The sequence below is a fragment of the Cherax quadricarinatus genome, chromosome 77, assembly GCF_038502225.1.
Source record: "Cherax quadricarinatus isolate ZL_2023a chromosome 77, ASM3850222v1, whole genome shotgun sequence".
NCBI classification, from domain to species: Eukaryota; Metazoa; Arthropoda; class Malacostraca; order Decapoda; family Parastacidae; genus Cherax; species Cherax quadricarinatus.
Window position 1 is genome coordinate 9,127,453 of NC_091368.1, and position 24,377 is coordinate 9,151,829.

Sequence of the window (24,377 nt, forward strand, 5' to 3'; positions counted from 1 at the left end):
ACTGCAACAGGCCTACTGACCCACTCAGAGCAGGTCCATGTTTCCCCCCCGGATTAGACCAATGACCCACCCCCCGGATTATCCCAATGACCCACCCCCCGGATTATCCCAATGACCCACCCCCCGGATTATCCCAATGACCCACCCAGTCTGGTCATCCCCACTCAAGGATGGAGCACTGTACCAGACCCAGCAGCAAAGCTAGTCAGGTCCAACTCACACCCACCCACACCCACTCATGTATTTATCTAACCTATTTTTAAAACTACACAACGTTTTAGCCTCAATAACTGTACTCGGGAGCTTGTTCCACTCATCCGCAACTCTATTACCAAACCAGTGCTTTCCTATATCCTTCCTGAATCTGAATTTTTCCAACTTGAAACCATTGCTGCGAATCCTGTCTTGGCTGGAAATTTTCAGCACACTATTTACATCCCCTTTATTTATTCCTCTTTTCCATTTATACACCTCGATCATAACCCCCCTAATTCTACGCCTTTCGAGAGAGTGCTGATTCAGGGCCCTCAGTCTATCCTCATAGGGAAGATTTCTGATACATGGGATCATCTTTGTCATCTTCCTCTGTACGTTTTCCAGAGCATTTATATCCATTCTGTAATACGGTGACCAGAACTGAGCAGCATAGTCTAAATGAGGCCTAACCAAGGATATATAGAGTTGAAGAATAACCTGAGGACTTCTATTATTTATACTTCTAGATATGAAGCCAAGAATTCTGTTAGCTTATTGCGAACACTAATGCACTGTTGTCTTGGTTTTAGATTACTGCTAACCAGAACTCCTAAATCCTTTTCGCAATCGGTAGTATTAAGATCTACATTATTTAGTTTATATGTGGCATGGTTATTTACCTGTCCAACATTTAGAACTTTGCATTTGTCAATATTAAACTGCATCTGCCATTTCTCCGACCATTGCGTCAGTCTATTCAAATCATCCTGGAGTGCTCTAATGGCCTCATGAGAATGAATTGGACGGCCTATTTTGGTGTCATCAGCAAATTTGCTTATGTCGCTATTTATTCCCTCATCTATGTCGTTTAATGAAATTGTGAACAACAACGGGCCCAACACTGGCCCCTGAGGAACACCGCTTGTGACGTGCCCCCATTCTGATTTCTCCCCATTTACGCAAACTCTCTGCTGTCTATTTGTCAGCCATGCCTCTACCAAGGAAAAAATTTCTCCTCCTATTCCGTTTGCCCTAAGTTTCCTCAATAGTCTATGGTATGGAACTCTACCGAAAGCCTTACTGAAGTCCATATACACAATATCATATTCATTACCATGATCTACCTCCTCAAACACCTTAGTGAAAAAAGTTAGTAAATTCGTAAGACAGGAACGCCCCTTTGTAAAACCGTGTTGAGAATCATTAATCAATCTGTGCCTGTCAAGATAGATGGCTACGAATTGCTTCGGCAATTATTGATTCCATAAATTTTCCCACTATGGAGGTAAGGCTTATTGGTCTATAGTTTGAAGCCAAGGACCTATCACCTGTGCCTTGTGGAACAGAGCTTTTCACCGTAGCCGCCTCAGACTTTACTCTGTTGACTACTACTCTTTCTGTTCTGTTTATGAGGAAATTAAAGATCCATCTACCAACTTTTCCTGTTATTCCTTTAGCACGCATTTTGTGCGCTATTACGAGATGGTCACACTTGTCGAAGGCTTTTGCAAAGTCTGTATATATTACATCTGCATTCTTTTCGTCTTTTAGTGCATCTAGGACCTTGTCGTAGTGATCCAGTAGTTGAGACAGACAGGAGCGACCTGCTCTAAACCCATGTTGCTCTGGGTTGTGTAATTGATGGGTATCTAGATGGGTGGCGATCTTGCTTCATAGGACCCTTTCAAAGATTTTTATGATATGGGATGTTAGTGCTATCGGTCTGTAGTTCTTTGCTATTGCTTTACTGCAACCTTTGTGGAGTGGGGCTATGTCTGTTGTTTTTAGTAGCTGTGGGACGACCCCCGTGTCCATAGGATGGTAAAGGCTCGTGATAGGGGCTTCTTGCAGTTCTTGATGAACACGGAGTTCCATGAGTCTGTCCCTGGGGCAGAGTGCATGGGCATGTCATTTATCGCCTGTTCGAAGTCATTTGGCGTCAGGATAACATCAGATAGGCTTGTGTTAACCAAATTCTGTGACTCTCTCATAAAAAAATCATTTTGATCTTCGACTCTCAGTCTGGTTAGCGGCTTGCTAAAAACTGAGTCATACTGGGACTTGAGTAGCTCACTCATTTCCTTGCTGTCATCTGTGTAGGACCCATCCTGTTTATGTAGGGGCCCAATACTGGATGTTGTTCTCGACTTTGATTTGGCAAAAGAAAAGAAATACTTTGGGCTTCTTTCGATTTCATTTATGGCTTTTAGTTCTTCCCGCGATTCCTGACTCCTATAAGATTCCTTTAGCTTAAGTTCGATGTTTGCTATTTCTCTGACCAGTAACTCCCTACGCATTTCAGACATATTGGCCTCTTTTAGCCGCTTTGTTATTATTTTCCGTCGCCTGTAAAGGGAGCGCCTGTCTCTTTCTATTTTACATCTACTCCTCCTTTTTCTTAAAGGAATAAGCCTTGAGCATACATCGAGTGCCACCGAGTTAATCTGTTCTAGGCATAAGTTGGGGTCTGGGTCTATCTTCCCAGCTTATATCGTTTAGGACTTGGTTTACTTGGTCCCACTTTATGTTCTTGTTATTGAAGTTGAATTTGGTGAAGGCTCCCTCGTGACTAATCTCATTATATCGGTCTGGGGCTCCACGCATACATGTTTGAACCTCGATTATGTTGTGATCTGAGTATATTGTTTTTGATATGATGACGTTTCGTATCAGATCATCATTGTTAGTGAAGATGAGGTCTAGTGTATTCTCCAGTCTAGTAGGCTCTATTATTTGCTGGTTTAAATTGAATTTTGTGCAGAGATTTAAAAGCTCGTGTGAGTGTGAGTTTCTCACATCAGAGCTGCCTCCTGGTGTTATTACTGTAACAACATTATTTGCTAAATTCCTCCAATTTAGGTGCCTCAAGTAATTTCCGTTTCTTTATTACCCTTTATGTGATTTCTTTTTCTTTATTACCCTATTTTTAGTTTCCTTTTTAGATTACCCAATTTGTAGTTTCTTTACTATCTTATTTTTAAATTTCCTTTTCTGTATTAATTGTAGTTTTCTTTATTATTTATTTGTAAGTTCCTTTTCTTAATTATTTATTTGTAAGTTCCTTTTCTTGATTATTTATTTGTAAGTTCCTTTTCTTGATTATTTATTTGTAAGTTCCTTTTCTTGATTATTTATTTGTAAGTTCCTTTTCTTAATTATTTATTTGTAAGTTCCTTTTCTTTATTATTTATTTGTAAGTTCCTTTTCTTTATTATTTATTTGTAAGTTCCTTTTCTTTATTATTTATTTGTAAGTTCCTTTTCTTTATTATTTATTTGTAAGTTCCTTTTCTTGATTATTTATTTGTAAGTTCCTTTTCTTGATTATTTACTTGTAAGTTTCTTTTCTTTATTATTTATTTGTAAGTTTCTTTTCTTTATTGCCCTATTTGTAATTTTTTGGGAAATTCTCTAACTGTAATCTCCTTTCTTTGGCAATTATTTATATATACTTTTAAATTGCCTGTATGTAATTATTCACTTGCAACTACAGAAGCAGAACTAGATTGTCTTGAGCGAAACGTCGACAGGTAAGTAAATAAAGACACAACACACAAGTGTACCTGAAAAGCCATTTCTTGAACCAACTTTAGCTCAAAGGAGACACTTTTTTCAATTCTTTCTATACCAAGTGCATTCATGTTGAGAAATGTTATGGTGATACCAACAAAATATTGAAAAAGACATGTACAGTTAGGGACATTAATTATATTAAATGTCCTTAAATGTTCGGGTTAGTCGCTTGCGTCTGGATAATTATAATTTGAACAAATGTTATGGAAACTCAATTTGGAACAGAGAATTGCTAGCGATTAATCAAATCAAGTGATATTGTTTTAAAACTTGTGCTAAGATAAATTCCCAACTGTTAAAAAACTAAATTTAAATTTACGTGAAGATATTGCAATTCTGCCCAAATAATAATCACTGGTTACATGCGTTGATAGAGTTTAATAAGAAATTTTGGCTACAAATACAATACGACTTTTGCAATTGTTTAGTGTACATAAGTAACTTTTTTCACACTGTACATGATATTCTGAACTACGGAGCTGAGATTATCTAGTCACATTTCGACTTTTCAGAACACTTTGAGGAGTTTTCTGACGTCTGATCTTCATCTCTGAGTTAGTAAACTATCTTAGGAATCTTTTCAATTGTGTGACAGAGCTTGGAGGAGACGGCCGCCCCAGCTGAGAACAGACATGTCGAGAAGTCGCAAAAGTCTTATCGGGTAACAAGCCCGAAAGTAGTGAGGAAAGTTAAATTGAGAGTTTCAACCAGGGTGGTGTGTCCGGAGGTAGGTGGTGTGTCCGGAGGTAGGTGGTGTGTCCGGAGGTAGGTGGTGTGTCCGGAGGTAGGTGGTGTGTCCGGAGGTAGGTGGTGTGTCCGGAGGTAGGTGGTGTGTCCGGAGGTAGGTGGTGTGTTCGAAGGCAGGTGGTGTGTTCAAAGGTATGAGGCGTGTTCGAAGATAGGTAGGGTGTACATATCCGGAATGATGTGTACACCTTGGTAGTGTACTCACCTATTTTTCATTGCAGATATCGAGTCCCAGCGTCTAACTCCACCTTTTAAATTGGTCGTTACTTGGCTCAATCTCCTGAGTTCTTAAGCTCTGTCATATCAGTTCATGAAGCAGTGAATGTATTCTGCTTCTTTCAACTCGTTATCCAGCTTATTCCTCCTCCTGACCGCTTCGAGGCTGAAAACGTATCTCCTGACATCTCTTGTGGCTCATCTGTGTTTTTTTAACAACTTTGTGTATCTTGTACTTATTTTATGCATCTCAAACTGTCTGTCCCCGGCCATCCTAAGTATTCACCTTCCCCCACCCGCGAGTATATTACATGTCGTTATCAAATCTTCCCTTTTGCTTCTGTTGAGCTATTTATTGTCTCCTCATAGCTTATATTCCCTAGTTCTGGGATAGTTACGTTTCAAACCGCTGCACTTTCTCGAGTTTCTTTACATGCTTAATCAGATGTGAGTTCTATACCAGAGTTGCATATTCCCAGTAAAAAGGCATGAGATATATCTTTCATAGTGTCGTAAATGACTTCTCGTTGAGTTTCGTACAAATTAATCTTGGATTTGTCAGATGAGTATATGAAGTAAAAGTTGCTTGTTTAATATTTGCCTGAAGTGATATGTTCGGTTGTATACTCACTCCGTCATCTTTCTGTGTGAGTTAGGTTGCAGCTTTTGTCCACTTTTTCGTCTAGCGTCCTTCCTAAATTTTCATAACCCTCCGATTGTTATGACTGAACTCTAGTAACCACTTATCAGACCATTTCAGCAGTCTGTCCAGGTCTGTTTGTAACCTTTCCAAGGCCTCTTCTATTTTTATTTCCTTCGTTACTTTCAAATCATTTGTGGAAAGGGATACGTGTATCTTTTATTACTTTGGCCTGCTTTTCCAGCCTATGTCCCTCTGTCTGGTGCAGTATGAATAAAAAACCATTTAGAGTTCAAGAAGCCATTTGACACAGTCAACCCAATCCTTTCTCTCTCTCTCTCTCACTCTCAGTGTCTCCTCAAATCTATTACCTTGTCATACAACTAAAGCAGGATTGTGAGACAGGATTTACTACCAGGTTTGATTATTTTAAACATTATCTTACGAAGTAAATGTGTCAGTGACACTGCCTTGTAGTTATGTAGTAAGTTTATCAGTGACACTGGCTTGTAGTTATGTAGTAAATATATCAGTGGCACTGGCTTGTAGTTATAAAGTAAGTGCATCAGTGGCACTGGCTTGTAGTTAAGCGATACCTGTCTCTAATCATTCTTAAATTCGGCAGATACATCTACCGTCATCCAGTCTATTTTCTTAATAGTTCTTGTTCTTATCTATTTCCTTTCAACTCCATGGAAAGTGGAACAGAATCCTTCCTCCGTAAGCCATGCATGTCGTAAGAGGCGACTTAAATGCAGGAAGCAAGGGGTAGGAACCCCTTCTATATAAATTACTAAATGTAAAAGGAGAAACTTTTGTTTTTCTTTTTAGATCACCCTGCCTCGGTGGGATACGGCCGGTGTTTTGAAAAACACAATATTGAGAGAGAGAAGTATTGGTTCATTACCCTGATGTTGTGAAGCGTCATCATAGGCGTCTATCTGACTGTAGTAGTGTAATAAACAATACATTTTTATTATATACGTGAAGAGAGTCTTTGGAAATCTAATTAAATTCTTACCACCCACGCTAATGAGCTATAGTAATGATCATCAAGTATACAAGAAATTCGTTTGGTATTAACTCTCCTGGGAATATATTAAAACAAATAAAGAGTTGTATTGTAATGTTGCACCGCAATATTAAATGACTATGATTATTTACGTCAAAAAAAAAGTCTGCTCCAGTGGTGCTAATGAAGAGATGTTTGGATGAAATGGCGCATTACCGAACATTGTAATGGGGAAGACACAAGCTGCAGCATAATAGGTATTTGGGACACCTCGCTTTGAGTAGAGATTTTTCAAATATAGTTGTATTAACGTTTATAATATAGAGAGGTGTAGAGCTTTATTAAATAAATAGAACTGAATAGTGTTATCAAATTGAGATGTGTTAAGCTTTACCAAACAAAGCTATTTAAACCTTTATTAAATAGAGCTACGTAAAGCTTTATGAAATAAGTTTGTAGATTTTCAGAAAGTGATGCTGTGTAGAGATTTATCAGAACAGTATTGTAGAGCTTTATGAAACAGAGCTGTGTAGAGCTTTAGAGTGTTCTGCAACTTGTGTCTGTGATTTCAAAAATGCATCTGTTAGAGGCTGATACGAAGTCTTTTAACCTGGGTCCAACACCAAAGCAAGCTGTCAGTCAGACTGACACACTGTCAGTTGTGCCAACCCCGGGAGACCCTGAGCTGCTAGAGGCTGGCAGGCTTTCAGATGATGAGATCTCACCAGTCATCTTTACAATGACTTTTGGGCTGAGGACATTTTCGTATTCTCTCTGAACATTTTTGCCTTTCACTGTAAATATCTAGGTAATTAAACTATTTATTTGCATGGTACTCTAGACACGGTTAACCGATAAACACGTAGGGGCTATTCAGCTTTCGAGGAATGCGAGTTGATTAGGTATGATCCAGGAAACATGAGTAACTCAATTGCATTGGGCCAAGAGCTATTAACCAGCACTCCCCTTTAAAGGGATTTCACGCGTAAAAGCGCAAGACATTTTATGACTAGGTGCAGATATACAAGTGTTGGCTCTGCTGTATATTAATCAAGTTATTATAGAATGTATCTTCATAAGCCAAAGGCACATTAACTCCCTCAGTTCACGAACAAAGGTTAGTTGGTTAATTGGCTACATAAAGGTCATTAAGTCTACGTGTTACTTTGTAAACACAAAAAAGAATACTTTAATCTCAGAAGCAGGTTCAAACTCTGAACATCCTTTAAGTACACTAAGAAACGTACACCTCACGGTGTATATAAGGGCTCAGAGGGGCTCATGGTGAGATATAAGAAGAGAAGCCAGCGGTAAGGTCCTTCCTTGAAGAGTAAAAATAAAAAAGTGAAGAATGGTAACATTTTTTTCAGCGGTGATTCCTAGTCCTCCAGTGATGCGAGAAACAGTTTTGGAAGATAAAAGCCGCCTTAATGAAGGCCTTCCAGGACTTACCCTGGGGGTCACGGGTTATATTGTATTTACTTGGGTTCTACAAAGAGCGAGCTGTCTGGTACTGTTGTAGCTGCTCTGGTTCTAATGAAGGCTCTCGGGCCCTGTCCCAGGATTCACGGGTTCTACTGAGGGTTCTCGGATTTTGCTAAAAAATTTCTGGTCCTGCCCCGTGTTCGGGAATCCTACCTCTGCTTCTTACATCCTACCTCCTCTTCTCGGATCATACGAGTGAAATTTTGATTCTGTAAAAAAATTCATTTGTGTCTTGCCATCATGTTTTTTTCCAACCCGATATAAACTATTATGTGACACACACGAGATCACGACTGAACCAACGCGATCAGCAGATTCACAAATCTTCCCAATCACGATTAATGCTTAGTAACTGGATTCTAGTAACGACAATTTTGTATAAAATCACTTTATACATTCCTGTTGTAAGTCGCACATTCACGTGATTACGCGAATGTAAAACACTTACATTAAAATGTTAATAGAACTGATTAAAGATTTAAGAGTTAAAACCCTTTACCAGAGTTAAAGGTAGTAATAAGGAACTTCGACTCCTTGAATTCCACTATGTGAAAGGCTGTTGATAAAGATAATGATGGTGTTGTCTTATCAGTCATGTTACTGATGATCAAGATAGTACTGTATTTATACACAAATGCCTCTGCTTTTTTTTCTATTTACGTCTGATCATTCATCTTTCTGCAGCTTGGCTTGGAGCTTTCAAGGAATATAATTATAATTAGTAAAAATAATAATCATAATAGTGCATATTTTAAGAAAAAAATGAATAAGTATACGTGATACATTGGGCGTAATGACAGTAGTTTGTTGGACTGTGTACTGGTGGATAAAACACATGTATAAACTTCTGAATGTTTATCTGGAGAGAGTTCCGGGGGTCAACGCCCCCGCGGCCCGGTCTGTGACCAGGCCTCCTTAGGTCAGTGTCCCAGGATGCGACCCACACCAGTCGACTAACACCCAGGTACCCATTTTACTGATGGGGAACATAGACAACAGGTGGAAAGAAACACGTCCAATGTTTCTACTCTGGCTGGGAATCGAACCCAGACCCTCGCCGTGTGAAGCGAGAGCGTTAACCACCAGGCCACCAGAGCATGTATTTATAAAGGGGCCACAAATCCACAGATATATCCGATCATTTTTTAGTATTAGCTACAGTGAGAGTAAAAGGTAGATGGGATACAAGAAGAATGGTATCAGCAAGTAAGAGACAGGTGAAGGTATATAAACTAAAGGACGAGGCAGTTAGGGTAAGATATAAAAATCTATTAGTAGAAAGATGGGCTAGTGGGAGTAAAAGCATTGAGGCTGAAGAGGTATGGAGTAGATTTAAGAATGCATTGTTAGTGTTCAGCAGTCATTAGTGGATATAGGAGGGTGGATGAGGGAGTGAAAAGGCAAGTGGTAAAGAGAGGAAAAAGAAAGAGTCAGCGTATGAGAGGTTTTCACAAAGTAGAAGTGATATTAGGAGAGAGGAGTATATGGAGAGGTGAAAAAGAAGGTTAAGAAAGTAGTGAAGGAATGTAAAAGGAAAGCAAACAAGAGAGTGGGAGATGCTGTCAACAAAGGTCTTTGAGTGATATTAATAAGCTGAGAAAGCATAGGGAACGAATGAACTTGACAGTTAAAAATAAATGAGGATAGTTATTAGTTCGAGAGTTAGATGTATCGGGAAGATGGAAGGAATATTTTGAGAAACTGTTAAATGTTGATGAAGGTAGAGAAACTGATTTTGTGTTTGAGCAGGAGGTATAACATCTTGTAGGAGTGAGGAAGAACCAGATGTGAGTGTGGGGGAGGTGGGTGAGGCTGTGGGAAGAATAAAAGGTTGCTAAACAGCTGGGATTCATGGCAGGTGGGGATAAGTTTTGGAATTGTTGGTGCGTTTATTTAATAAATGTATGAAAGAGGGGAACGTACCTAAGGATTGGCAGAGAGCATGCATTATTCTTTTGTATAAAAGTAAAGGGGACAAAGGAGAGTGTAAAAAATATAGGGAAATAAGCCTGCTGAATATACCTGGTAAGGTGTATGGTAGAGTTATCATGGAAAGAATTAAGAGTAGGACGGAGAGCATGATTACAGATGAACAAGGAGGCTTTAGGAAGGGTAGGGGATGTGTAGCCCCAGTGTTTACAGTGAAATATATAAGGGGGGGAACAGTATTTAGATAAGGGCAAAGAGGTTTTCGTTGCATTTATGGATTTTAAGAAGCATGTAAGAGTGGATAGGGGAGCAACTTGGCAGATATTGCAAATGTATGAAATAGGAGGTCGGTTACTGAAAGCAGTGAAGAGATTTTACGAGGATAGTGAGGATCAGGTTAGAATACGTAGCAGAGAGGGAGATTATTTCCCAGTAAAAGCAGGCCTTAGACAAGGATGTGTGATGTCACCATGGTTGTTCAGTATATTTATGGTTTGATAATTAAAAATATTTAAAAAACAAGTAATGTATAAGAATGATTTTTAAATTAAATAATAATTTCTTTAAATCACTCTTAACATCATTGATAATTAGGAAATGATAATTCTTATTACTCACTGTTATTACCATTAACTGTTACGTAAATACAAAATAATCATTCATAAATTTTTATTTTCATTAATAAATACGTAAAAAGAAATAATCATTATCACAGTTTACAACCGCAGTATTTAATTATCGAAGTCTATGGTGGAATTACCTAAGAATCAATCCCTTCTGAGGGTGAATTGACGCTAGTGAAGGGAATTGAAGGTGCCTTCTCTTTCCTCGGGTCAAATTTTATCAACTTCCATTTTCTTCGAGTACTGTATGATGCAAGGATGTTGTTGAATGGTGTTGGTTGATAATAATATTAGTTTCAAGTATTGCAAATTAGCCTGATGTTGGTGTTGTTGTTGTTGTTGGTGGTGTTGGTGTTGGTGTTGTTGGTGGTGGTGTTGGTGTTGTTGGAGGTGGTGTTGGTGTTGTTGGTGGTGGTGGTGTTGGTGTTGTTGTTGGTGGTGGTGGTGTTGGTGTTGTTTGGTGGCGTTGGTGTTGTTTGGTGATGGTGGTGGTGGTGGTGGTGTTGGTGTTGTTTGGTGTGGTGGTTTTGGTGTTGTTGTTGTTGTTAGTGGTGGTGGTGGTGTTAGTGGTAGTAGTGGTGGTGTTGGTGGTAGTAGAGATGGTGTTGGTGGTAGTAGAGATGGTGTTGGTGGTAGTAGAGATGGTGTTGGTGGTAGTAGTGGTGGTGTTGGTGGTAATGGTGGTGGTGTTGGTGGTAATGGTGGTGGTGTTGGTGGTAGTAGTGGTGGTGTTGGTGGTAATGGTGGTGGTGTTGGTGGTAATGGTGGTGGTGTTGGTGGTAGTGGTGTTGGTATTGTTGTTGATTTTTCTGCTACTGCTATTGTTGTTGCTGCTTCTATTGTCGTTGTTGGTGATGTTGCTGCTGCTTCTATTGTTGTTGTTGGTGATGTTGCTGCTGCTTCTATTGTCGTTGTTGGTGATGTTGCTGCTGCTTCTATTGTCGTTGTTGGTGGTGGTGCTGCTGCTATTGTTGTTACTGCTGCTGCTCCTGTCATTGTTGTTATTCCTGGTGTTGTTGTTGTTGACATTCTTGTTTACCATCATCATCGTCTTCCTCATCATCTTCCTGTGAAAAGAATCCCAGTTGACAAATCTGGTCAGCAGTTGAAGTCTTGGTATACATGTGGCACAGAATACATCACAAACGAGGCTACTGCGTCGCCCGGAGACGTGTCTCCCCGCTGAGGTGTTGAAAGATTCATGTGAAGTTTCCATGTTAGTGACGGCACGCAGCCTGAGACTCTCTTATCTTGTTGTTCTTGTACACCTTGGTCTCTCAACTGTGACTACCAAGTCGTAGATTGGTGACTACGAAGTCGTAGGTTGGTGACTACGAAGTTATAGACCGGTGACTACGAAGTCAAGTTATCCATTATTGCAATATGGGAATTATGCTTGCGCTTCGCTCAGGTAGGATTAACTAGAATTTATCTGCAGAGATATCCACTCCAAAATAATGTAGGTACATTCAGTTCCTCTATTATTATTATTATTATTATTATTATTATTATTACTATTATTATTATTATTCTGAAGCTTTAAACCCGTTTGGGTAATACAGTACCTGAGGAATGGGAAATAATCAGGTCACTTCATACTCATTCTCGTAATGAAACCTTTCACTCCCTGGAATTCCACTTACTCTCTCCACCATAAACATTTCTGTGTCCACTTTTAACATTCTTCTCATTAACACCATCACAAACTCTTCCATTGAATATTCCAAAATCACTCTATTATCAGTTCTTTATTACGGAGAAAACTTCTGGTTTATATTATATCTCTTACGAGGAAATATCTCCCGACTCTCCAGTGTTCACCTCGTTCACGATCCTAACTATGAACTCAGTAAATAATGATAATAACCTCTAACATCTGTATGTAAAGTCAATTCTTACTTGAAATTCTTGTCCTTATTGCCAATAATCTTCTCAATCTGTTCAATTTACTCTCAGCAGCAGCTACTACATGCAGCGTTCATTTATTTTACAAACCTTATTTCCTTTCAAAATCAGATGTAATAAGCACTTCCTTGCTGTCTTCTAATTATTGGTAATTAATGTGCTACAACGCAATTATTATTATTATTATTATTATTATTATTATTATTGTACAGGTAGCGTTAAACCCATGGGAGTCTTGTAGCAGCTATAGAAATGGAAGGAAATGGGGTTCAGTCCAAGGAAGAATAGGTCACATCCAGTTCCTTGGATCAAAAAAACCCTCGCCAACACCAAAGCACACCGTCGAGGGGCGTCAACATAAATATTAGAAATAAAGCAACAACTTCCCGAACACGGAAACTCTACGTTGTTTACGTGTAATCATAATTTACATTTTATCCGAAAAGCGCTTTTATGATAGTGAAGAGCTCTTGATCCGAGGAATTAGAGCGAACCTTCCCTTCCTTAAATTAACCCTGATTATCACCCATATCCCAGAAGCTGCATGAACCTTGTATACAAACAAATCAAAGAGAAAACAATAATATTCCCCAAAATAATCAATGCTCATTCCCCTTCTGTTATACATTACCTTTATACATAACAGAAAAATTTCCACATTATTCTTGCATTCTCTCTTTTCCTCTCGTCTCACAAAAAAACTACGCATATTGTCTGTTAATATTTTTTTTTTTTCATTTTTTTTTCCTTTTTTGTGAGTTTAATAACAGCACCAACAAGAATAAAACTTTGTTCCTGCATCAAAAAGTCGTTACTGTGCAGGTGGTTCATGCAGGTACGGTGCAAATACTATGCAGGAAATGATTCATAGGTAATGCTAGTGATAAATCAAACACATGTGCAACATCTGGGTATCTTTAATATGTAGACGTTTCGCCAATCATCAGTTCAATACAGAAGACTGGAGAAGACAAAATAAGGTATTCAGTCCCTCAGTCTAGAGGCAGGTGGTCAGCACAGCAGTCTTGATGACTGTGAAGACGTGGCAGCAAGAACTGCCTTATATACTGCTTGTAGTTAGGCAGGTACCATGTAGTAGTGGTTCATATATAATGTATGTAGTCGGCGGGTACAGTTCAGTAGTAGTTCATGTATAATGTATATACTTAGGTACAATTCAGTAGTTCATGTATAATGCATGTAGTTATGCAGGTGTCATGCACGTACAAGAAGCTGCATCATGACTCTTGCTAAAATTTGAAACCAAAACTTTTTAATAACGCACAAGCTTAAAGTTAATTTTCTTAACTTTATACTTGATTAATGTTATCTCTTTATTTTATGGAAATAAAAACATTTAGGAATTTAAAAATCATCTTAAAGAATATCCCATTTTCTTTTTCCCTTAACAGAACTATTAAAATTTCTTAGTATATATATATATATATATATATATATATATATATATATATATATATATATATATATATATATATATATATATATATATATATATATATATATATACATATATATATATATATATATATATGTCGTGCCGAATAGGCAGAACTTGCGATCTTGGCTTAAATAGCAACGCTCATCTTGCCATATAGGACAAGTGAAAATTTGTGTATGCAATAATTTCGCCAAAATCATTCTGAACCTAACGAAAAAAATATATTTGATTGTGTTTGTTTAGTATTAAATTATTGTAAACGTATTTAAAATATATTTAGTTGGGTTAGGCTAAAATAAATTGCGCTTGTTATAATAAGGTTAGGTAAGTTTTCTAAGTTCCTTTTGGTGCAAAATTATAAATTTTTTCATCAACATTAATGAAAAAAATGTATCTTTAAACGTATAAGAGAAAATTTCAGAAAGGACTTAATTTTAAATGAGTTCTTGCTAATTGACCAGTTTTACATATTCGGCACGACATATACATATATGTATATATATATATATATATATATATATATATATATATATATATATATATATATATATACATATATATATATATATATATATATATATATATATATATATATATATATATATATATATATATATATACAAACACTGATCTCTGGCCGAAGGAGACTCAAACCTACGAACCTTGGAACAAGGTACGCAGTGCTATACCATTCTCACCACACTGGACAATACCTTGGCGTGCAGCTTGCGCTACACGTTGATCCAAGGCAGCCAGCTTTCAGGGAGAAGGCTTACAGCTTTTCATCTCATCCCCTGCATGCATCAGCTTTACTAAAGATTTTAAGAATGCAAGGAATTCGCAAGAGCAGGCGAAATATACACAAACACTGATCTCTGGCCGAAGGAGACTCAAACCTACGAACCTTGGAACAAGGTATGCAATGCCTTGCCATTCTCGCCACACTGGACCAATACCTTGGCGTCCAGCTTGCGCTGTTAAAATCACCTTACTCTTTTCTATGTTTATTTTCAACTTTCTACCTTTACACACACTCCCAAACTCATCCACTGACCTTTGCAACTTTTCTTTAGAATCTCTCAAAAGCACAGTATCATTAGCAAAAAGTAACTGTGTCAACTCCCACTTTGTATTTGACTCTACATAATTTAATCCCACCCCTCTCCCCATCTACAAATATGTTAAACAACCATGGTGACATTACACATCCCTGTCTAAGACCTACTTTACCGGGAAGTAGTCTCCCTCTCTTCTACACACCCTAACCTGAGCCTCACTATCCTCATAAAAACTCTTTACAGCATTTAGTAACTTATTACCTATTACATACACTTGCAACATCTGCCACATTGCTCCCTTATCCACTCTATCATATGCATTTTCTAAATCCATAAATGCAATGATCGCTTCCCTACTTTTATCTAAATACTGTTCACATATATGCTTCAATGTGAACACTTGATCTACACATCCCCTTCCCATTCTAAAGCCCTGCTCTAAATAACAAAAAGGCACAATACCGTGACTGGAACAATACACAAATAACCCGCACATAAAAGAGAGAAGCTTACGACGACGTTTCGGGCCGACTTGGCCCATTGACAAAGTCACATTGACAAAGTCGGACCGACACGTCGTCGTAAGCTTCTCTCTTTTATGTGCGGGTTATTTGTGTAAAGCCCTGCTCATCTGCAGTCCTGCTCTCTGTCTTATCTACAATTCTTTCAATAATAACTCTACCATACACTTTACCGCACGCTGTACCTGCGCCTAATTTTGAATAATAAAAGTAAAACACGCTGCTATCTTTCTAAAAATTTCTCAAACAGTTCCATACTTGAAAGCGCTGCCGAAATGCTCTGTGAAGGACCCCGAACGATCGTTGAACTGTCAAGTTTCGGGTTACCGTAGTCATCTTCACTGTCTGCCTGAGTCCCCACCAACACTCCCAGACGGCCCCTGGACCTTCATGCTCTGAGAGGTAAGTCTCCCTTAGGCAGGAGAGTACCAAGGCCCAGAGACCGTTGCAAGAGCAAGACTGGTGTGTGAAAGGTACTCACAACCTCCATGCCAGTTCACCAAGTCCTTATGTGCCTCTCTCCAGTCCTGAGCAGCTCGGGATGTATAGTAGCCTGTCTTAGAGCGATGGTGTCTCCACGTTGCCTGTTTGAACTGGAGATTAGATTTAGATTTTCCCAACGAAGTGGGTAGTTTATTGTGCACCCCATATCCATCCTGTGAACAGTAACGCAAGAGCATGTGGATATACAAAAGACCAAGGATCTAGGCCCCAGAAGGTTAACAAGAGTACCTCTGAATTTATATCTGCAGTTAACTTCTCTGTTATAAGATTGTTCAAACTGGAGGACAGGACGGGCGGCACAGCAGATTTCCTAGGAGCATAAGTTGTTGATCCCGTGACAGCTCACTCCTCTATGCTCTTACTGAGTCCAAGGTTGGGTTAGGTAAGGTTTGTCAGGAAAAAAGACAAGTGTTTCCTAATGTGGGTCTTCGATGATGACCCGCAGCTGGAGCTTTTGGCCATCTGACCGAGGCGTTTCACTTACTTACCAGTCTATGTATTGACTCTTCAGTTTCATGTCCTTTGAATGGGAAAGTCTAATTGCAGTGAAGGGATTTTAATCCAATGAATTGAAGGTACTCTCATCTTCCTTGAATCAAATCTGATTACGCCTCATTTCCCAACGACTATACTATAATATAGACTTGCTTAAGTTAGTCATACATGCTGATAAATGATACTACACTAATATCAAGACTGGTGGACTGAACACATCGACTCCAGGCTGAGGGACTGATTACCTCAAACTCCTCATCTTTCACCTTTCTCTGCATTCCACTGAAGAAGCCACTGGCTGGAGAAACATTTCCAGAATAAAGAGACCCAAATATTGCATAAGTGTCTCGTTTATCAACAAACAGATATGCATAGGGCGCCTCTCAGGCGTCAGTCTTCCTGTTGTACAAGAATATTGTGAACTGTTAATTAAGGAGGACTTGTAATATTTAGCACCTGTGTTGAGCCTTTAGCTGGTTTCAAGAATTCTTCTCCTATCGAAGCCCAGCCTGAGGCCAGATTTTGTGGTTTGTTTGGTCTTCCAGACTGTTGGTGCTAGCGGTCCGCAGGCTCACATCCAGGCCGATCTGCCATTCTCAGCAGGATAGTTGTTCAGTAACTTCCTGAAAACTTTCATGTTTTTGATAAAGATAAGTAATAATGTTGATAGAATTACCGATAAAACATGTGCAGCTAATAATAAATTTTACTGTAGCAACGTTTCGCTCTCCAGGAGCTTAGTCCCTTACGTTAGGTTAGTATCAACGAAGGAGGAATTTTATGACTGAAAGCAACCGAAATAAATCTGGTTATTATTATTATTATTATTATTATTATTATTATTATTATTATTATTATTATTATTATGGAAACACTAAGCCCTCAGGGATGACAGAGGGGTCTGTGATCAAGGCATAAAGACGGTATTTCCGCTTCATTAGATGAGCTGTCTGTGTTAGTGCACATGACCTCCAGTCATCAGCATATTAATCAATCTATTCACTGACAGGTTATGTATTCTGCTTTGTACCTTTGGCGAGTATTTATTTCACATTTTATGTTTATACACACACACACACACACACACACACACACACACAAAAGAGGCGGGGCCAGGAGCTGAGTCTCGACCCCTGCAACCACAATTAGATGAGTACACACACACACACACACACACACACACACACACACACACACACACACACACACACACACACATACACACACACACACACACATGTAATTATTATACATATTGACAAAGATTTATGTGTACACATACTGAGAAAGAGGCCAAGGCACCTCGCCACAAGATCCCTCCCAGCTACCAGCAGACACAATACTTCCTGAAAACTCCTCTTTAACGATCGTCAGTTGTCATTGCTGTGAAATGTTGAAATGGTGAACCTTGCACCCTTGTTAAGCTGACGCTTGTGCTGTCTTGGGGGAACAGAGTGTTGCAGCTGTGATGTGAGCCCCTCTCCCTCCAGACGGAGGCTGACGAAGGCTTCAGTCGATGGAAGCAGGGCATTGTATTATTTGCCAGTATTCCCTAGGGGATACAGGCAGCGACCTCAGCCATGTCAGTAACGTCAGGAAGTGGGTGATCTAAAATTCCAATGACTCCAATTTTGGAACTTTTGTTGAACATTCAAGATGAATAATTTCCCAAACATATCAAGACAGATTTGTACTGTTTTTTTTTTCATTGGCCTTTATATGAAATGTTTCATAGCTGATTTGTACTCTTTCTATTTTTTATTATTCTTTATATATTTTATGTTAATGTCCAGGGTTTATTACCTGGACCTCAGCAATGAGAGTCGCTGCTCTCACCGCTGGGCAACGGCGACCAATGCATCTTTATATGAATCCGGTAATGTTGATCTTAAAAGAGAATGTATGGACGTGTTATTAATTGTCCTCAATGTAAATCTTTAGTGGTTCACTGAATATTTTTAATTTTCTTCGTTCTGAATATTTTTAATTTTTCTTTCGATGTTATTTCGCTCATAACTCAAGAACGCCTCCTCAAGATCATTGTTGATTGAAAGTTAAGACACATGTGCAACATCTGGATATCTTTATTGTAGACGTTTCGCCATCCAGTGGCTTTATCAATACAGATTGTTGATTTGTCTGTTACGTACTTTACTCTTACATTAAACTTGCTGTACTCTCTTAAAACTAAAGAATTATACACATGTGCAGCATCTGGGTATCTTTATAGTAGACGTTTTGCCAACCAGTGAATTTATCAGTACAAGTTAAAGGACTTAATGTGAAAACAGTTGAACTATATGCAAATCTTAGAGAAAAAAATTTAATTGATTTTGACCTGTGTAGGTCCTAATTTGCTTTTTTGGGAAGATATTGGTAAAACTGAAATATTGTTTTTCATGTGATAATTTCTGAGTATCACACCTGATTAATTTTAACCCTTCTACGCTGATACCTTAATAATGCAACTTCCCAGAGGCTTCAAACTTAATGTGCTTGTGTATTTTAGGATACTGGATTCGCTGAAAGGATTGAATTAGATCTGGGCTGAGCACCCTTTTTGTTGAGGAACTTTAGATAATAGTTCCCATGTGATGACTTGTAAATGTCTTTCATTATCAACACTTATGCCGCACTCTGCACTAATCCAGTCGTGGTTATTGAAGCACAGAGGACTGGGATTATAAAATTCGAGGTTACCATTCTTGGCTTGTGCAGCAGCAAGATACATCTAGTATTTTTAATTTTTTTTTAATGTTGCATGTTAAACATACTCATGAATGCTAAGTAATATATATATATATATATATATATATATATATATATATATATATATATATATATATATATATATATATATATATATATAATGTCGTGCCGAATATGTAAAACTGGTCAATTAGCAAGAACTCATTTAAAATTAAATCCTTTCTGAAATTTTCTCTTATACGTTTAAAGATATATTTTTTTCATTAATGTTAATGTAAAAAAATTTTAATTTTGAACCAAAAGAATCTCAGAAAACTTACCTAAACTTATAATAACAAGAACAATTTATTTTAGCCTAACCTAACTAAATATATTTTAAATACGTTTACAATAATTTAGTACTAAACAAACACAATCAAATATTTTTTTTCCTTTAGGTTCAGAATAATTTTGGCGAAATTATTGCATACACAAATTTTCGCTTGTCCTATATGGCAAGATGAGCGTTGCTATTTAAGCCAAGACCGCAAGTTCTGCCTATTCGGCACGACATATATATATATATATATATATATATATATATATATATATATATATATATATATATATATATATATATATATATATATATATATATATAAGAGTGTATTTTCATTCTCTTTTTTCCGTACCTGAGAAATTTTTTAGATGTTTGTGTTTGTGGAGATGGTTTATTTGCTCTTTTCACATATGCCAGAAAGGGAGACCTGTATAAGAGGGGTGCCTGCCTCTTTTTTCTATTGTTTCTTACTCCAACTCGAAAAGGCTTCAATCAGTCGGCAAGATTTCAATGTATGTGTACAATCACAAGCTGTAGGATTCTTGGAAGATTTGGCACGTGCAGGTGCACTATGATCAAAGATGTTGGGATCAGTTCCAGCATCCTCGAATGGCTTTACCTGGAGTTTACCTGGAGAGAGTTCCGGGGGTCAACGCCCCCGCGGCCCGGTCTGTGACCAGGCCTCCTTAGGTCAATGTCCCAGGATGCGACCCACACCAGTCGACTAACACCCAGGTACCCATTTTACTGATGGGGAACATAGACAACAGGTTGAAAGAAACACGTCCAATGTTTCTACTCTGGCTGGGAATCGAACCCAGGCCCTCGCCGTGTGAAGCGAGAGCGTTAACCACCAAAAACCTCAATGGTGTAGCTTTAAATGTTCGAAAACAATGCCTCCTAATTCGATGACGACAGAGAAACGCAAATGTTTAGCTGCAGATTTGACCAGTTTATGCGTAAAAGGGTGTGAAATTTTTATTCTCGTAAAAACACGCTAAACAAATTCCAGTTCACCTTTTCTGACCGGCTTCTATATTTAACAGCTGATCCATCAACGACCAGGATAAAATCCATTAAGCTTTGTTTTCATCCAGGCAAATTTGTTGATGCAGTAATATAGGTAATAAAACTTAGGAATCCGTACCGTAACTGGAGAATAACTCATCTGATTGGCTTCAGTTTTTACCACTGTTGGGGCTTCCTGAACTTAAGTACAATGCTGCTGAAATTGGCTGCCATACATCCCACTCTGCCCATTTTATTGAAGAATGAGTGAAATTAATATATGGTCAATAATTTCTTAAAAATTAAGAATCAAGTATCTTATTGGACGGGAGGGAATTTAAAACGGAATGCAAATGAGGAAAGAAAAAAAAACAGAGTTCTCGTTTTATGGGAAATTTTCAATTTAACGAGGATGGGCCTACGTTATCTCAGAACTCTACTCGCTATTATTTTTTACTTTCTTCAAATATTTCGCAAATAATTCGAGAATGCCTTTTTCGATAGGCTTTAAATTTACATCTCCAGTACAGCATCTAAGGTAAGATTCATAGGACTACTTACACACCTGGGCGCTCTGTAATATAATGTTGCACAGCTCATTCCCAAATTTAATTTTTTCGTTTGAAGACAGGAGACGAACCGCCTTTCAGCAACTTCAGAATTTTCCACACTGGTGTATTCTACTTATAAGAAGGTTTGTATTGTGTTTAGCTGCGTTTTGTTAATTTTAAACTCGAAATGGGCTCACACGCCATGGGTTCAAACCCCACCCGTTCCCTGGTTTGTTTACAATCGTTTTATTACGATTTCGTGAGTCATGGTATAGTATTATTGTACATCACTGTATTATTTTGCCTTGATGTTGGTAATGGGCTCTTGGTCCAGGGAACTGGATTTCTACTCTCCTTGTTTTAACTGAATTTGAATCATCACTTTCCAGTATGATGGATTCTGTGAAATAGCTAAAAAATGCCTCTTCTGGTCGACTTTAAACTTAAAACTATTGAAGTATTTTCCTGAAAGGAAGTTTTGCTTTTATTTAATGTCATGTAAGTTTTATTAAGCCAATTTCATCAATCAAATTGGTTTCCTTTGAAATAATTGGAGTATGTTTATTCTCATCAGAAATAAATCACAGAATCTGACTTTACGACGACGGTTTTATTTTTGTCTAGAATAAACTATAAAAATTTAAATTATGATTTACATCCTATAATTTCTGATTACCTCAATCTTCCTTCAGCTTTCAACTCTAATACCTTGATAATTGAAATTCTGATTGGAAACAAACTTGAATGTGCTACCATGTTATAAGATATTGATTTCTCTGGGATAAGTGATTTTGTCTTTATTTTGGCTTCTGAGGACATGTACATAACCTTCACGACTACGACAACTACTACTACAACTAACCCATCTCTTTGGGTAGGACCTACTTCCACTGGGGAATCCCGCCTACCAGTGACTATGCCCTCATCTGCTACCCGTCCCATTTCCACCTGACGTTACTATATAAGCATCAGGCGCCTTGTTTCTACTTCAGAATCTCCTCGACTATGGTGCTCTTCGCACCTACTCCAAGGTTGAGGGACTGATTACCTCATCTTCTGTATATAGTTCTACTATCTTCAAGTTATGTCCTGGAATTTGTATTGATAAAGCCACTGGATGGCGAAACGTCTGCAATAAAGATACCCAGATGTTGCACATGTGTCTTAATTTCACAAAGTCGTTTCTGTCCGATTTGGACCATTGACTAGTTCATGGTCCAAGTCGGACCGAAACGTCATCATAAGCTTCTTTCTCCTATGTGCGGGTTATTTGTGTATTGTTCCAGTCATGGTATTGTGTCTTCATGTACTTCACCAAGAGCTTCATGTACTTCACCAAGAGCTTACTTTATGTACTTCACCAAGAGCTTACTTTATGTACTTCACCAAGAGCTTACTTTATGTACTTCACCAAGAGCTTACTTTATGTACTTCACCAAGAGCTTATTATTATGTACTTCACCAAGAGCTTATTATGTACTTCACCAAGAGCTTATTGTTATGTACTTCACCAAGAACTTACTTTATGTACTTCACCAAGAGCTTATTATTAAGTACTTCACCAAGAGCTTACTTTATGTACTTCACCAAGAGCTTTATGTACTTCACCAAGAGCTTATTATTAAGTACTTCACCAAGAGCTTACTTTATGTACTTCACCAAGAGCTTATTATTATGTACTTCAAGAGCTTACTTTATGTACTTCACCAAGAGCTTACTATTGTGTACTTCACCAAGAGCTTATTTTATGTACTTCACCAAGAGCTTACTTTATGTACTTCACCAAGAGCTTACTTTATGTACTTCACCAAGAGCTTTAATGACCCTCGTTACTAGTAGTATACAGGTGACCTGCAGTCTTAATGAGAGTTACGTAGCGAGGGTAACATATATTACTCACGAATTAAACGCAAGACCTCGTTCTCTGCTGTAACATCATGTCACTGCTCGTTTATCTAAATATAAAAGCTAAAACAGAAACAAAATTCAATTGCACTGCGGCTTGCGAGAGCGAAAAAAAAAAACAGCCTGCCTTCATGTCATTCATATTTAATAGTAGATTATTAATTACACTACGGAAATGGAAATGGAGCATTAATTATGAGTTATTCTAAATTATATAGAATTCATTACACCAGCGAACTGTGAATCTTTTGCATAAACCAGTGAATATTACTCCTGTTGCCCATTGTAATACCTGGTCATTATACAGTCGTTTAAGAGGATTATTGTTCATTATATCAGCAAATAATACATCTGTTACTTATTATAAGAGTAAAAATACATAACTCTGTCATCGAATATTATACACATTACTCATTATGAATGCAAATTGAACATGTAATTATAACAACATTTTTTTGTGTGTATAATCGCTATTATAGTCCTTACTGCATTACGCTTTATATCAGTAAATATTACATGTATTAATAACAAAATTGACTTTCAGCAAATATTGTCTTTATTAATGCAGTGAATATTACATTTATAATTCTTTATATTACCAAATATCGTATTATTGTAGGTGACGTGAGAAAATATACATGAAACGAACGCGTCTTGGTCTCAGAAGCTGTTGAAGGCTGTGTGTGTGTGTGTGTGTGTGTGTGTGTGTGTGTGTGTGTGTGTGTGTGTGTGTGTGTGTGTGTGTGTGTGAAAGATGGCAAAGCAGAAGCCAGAGAGAGTGCATCGTATTCAACCAGCAGGTAGGCAAGTCTGCCCATGCTTACCGCAAGTGAACCACGTTGTTTCACCTTTGGCGGGCTTGCCTGTGAGTGGTCAATGAACCAAGGTATTGATTTAACGACGGGTACCCTACTGATTGTTAAACCCTGAGCACCCGGTTCGATGGCTGGGAGGCAGCCTTTATGGGAAAGTGACATACGCCGAATAAATTATAACATACTCTGTGCATGCCACACCCCCACCCAAAAAAGGCTCAAATAGCCAGGACTAGTCCTCCACCTCTATGGGTACTGTGCCGCCATGGCACTGAACAATAATGGAACCGCCTTTCCTCTCAACCATCCAACTCATTAGATAGAGCTCAACTGTTTGTAATAGTAGTCGTCTTACACTCGCTACAGACACTATAAAAAGCCGTGCGGCCGTCTTTCACTAATTAGACACACTATACAAAGCCGCGTGGTTGGCATACAGTCATTATATAGAATATAAGGTTGTGGTCGCCTCTCAGTAGTTACACACATACATACTATCAAGCCGTGTGGCTGTCTTTGTTACTACACAGTACATAAGGGAGTGCAACACTTTTAAACTCACTATCTGCGTTATTTAAGACTAAATGATCATCTTACACTCATACACACACATATAAGAGTGTTGCTATCTTACGATATTCATACTGTAAAAGGCTGCGTGGCTGTCAAACACTCGGTAAATACAATTAAAAAAGACTGATAGACAAAC